General features: G+C 43.6%; 1 non-coding gene across 1 annotated transcript; it reads left to right on the top strand.

The window, feature by feature from the left end:
- The first annotated feature begins 905 nt into the window (after positions 1-905).
- On the top strand, positions 906-1,009 carry LOC112724261 (small nucleolar RNA R71). The gene has a single exon (XR_003163433.1). It is a non-coding gene; the product is annotated as a small nucleolar RNA R71 (small nucleolar RNA).
- Positions 1,010-1,212: the final 203 nt, after the last annotated feature.

Raw genomic sequence — 1,212 nt, forward strand, 5'->3', positions numbered from 1 at the left:
CTTCCTTCAAGATTTCTGGCTCCTGTTCTGAGGGTCTGATTCCTTCTTCTTCTGAGACTTCCTTCAATATGGTGATGGCCTTGCATTCTTCCCATCTCACTCCCTTTTGTTCCCCTTTAGGATTCTTTTCTGTGTCACTAGGGAACACTGCAGTTGACTTGGGGGCCTGTTGAGATAGCTCTCCTACTTGAGACTCCATCCTCTTGAGTTTTTCACCATGGTTCCTTAAGGTAGATCTCACATCATCCCTAAAGCTTTTCAACTCACTTATGTCCTGACCCATGTTTGCCAGCATTCCTTCTATCCTGTTTAATTGATCTTGAAATTGTTGGTTCGGATTAGGTTGGGTAGGTTGATTATTTTGGCCATGATATGATGGTTGGGAGTAAGTGTTTTGTGTGGCTTGGTATGATCTTTGGTTGGAGTTTTGGTATGTGGACTTGTTATGTTGGTTTTGCTGGTTTCCCCACCCAAAGTTTGGGTGGTTTTTCTAGCCTGGGTTGTAAGTGTTGGAATGTGGATCATATGGTTGCCTTTGTTGACTTCCTACATAATTGGCCTCTTCCCAATCACCTCCTTCAGTGCTTACTTCCTCTTGATCTTGTGTGTGTATTGCAGCCACTTGCTTTGTTTCAAATTTCCTGGTGAGCTCTACTAGTTGCTTGGCAAACACCTTGTTTTGGGCTAAAATTGTATCAACATGGTTCAGCTCCATGACTCCCTTAGTGTTGTGTCTCTCTGAAGCATAGTAGTACTCATTCTCAGCCACTGTCTCAATCACTTCAATGGCTTCTTCCACAGTCTTTTTCCTGTTCAATGAACCTCCTAATGAATGGTCTACAGCCTTCCTTGATTCATAAGAAAGTCCATCATAGAAAATATGCAATTGCACCCAGTCATGGAACATGTCTGGTGGGCATTTCCTTGTCAAATCCTTGAATCTCTCCCATGCCTCGTAGAGAGTTTCACCATCTTGTTGTCTAAAAGTCTGAACCTCAGATCGAAGCCTATTGACCTTTTGTGGGGGGTAGAAACGTGCCAGAAACTTGCTTTCCACCTCATCCCAGGTTGTTAGGCTCCCCCTTGGGAATGATTCCAGCCACTTAGCTGCCTTGTCCTTAAGTGAAAATGGGAACAAGAGCAGTTTATAGGTATCTTCCTGGACTCCATTGGACTTCACAGTGTCGCAAATTCTCAGGAATTTTGTGAGAT

The sequence above is a fragment of the Arachis hypogaea genome, chromosome 11 (genome assembly GCF_003086295.3).
Source record: "Arachis hypogaea cultivar Tifrunner chromosome 11, arahy.Tifrunner.gnm2.J5K5, whole genome shotgun sequence".
Lineage (NCBI taxonomy): Eukaryota > Viridiplantae > Streptophyta > Magnoliopsida > Fabales > Fabaceae > Arachis > Arachis hypogaea.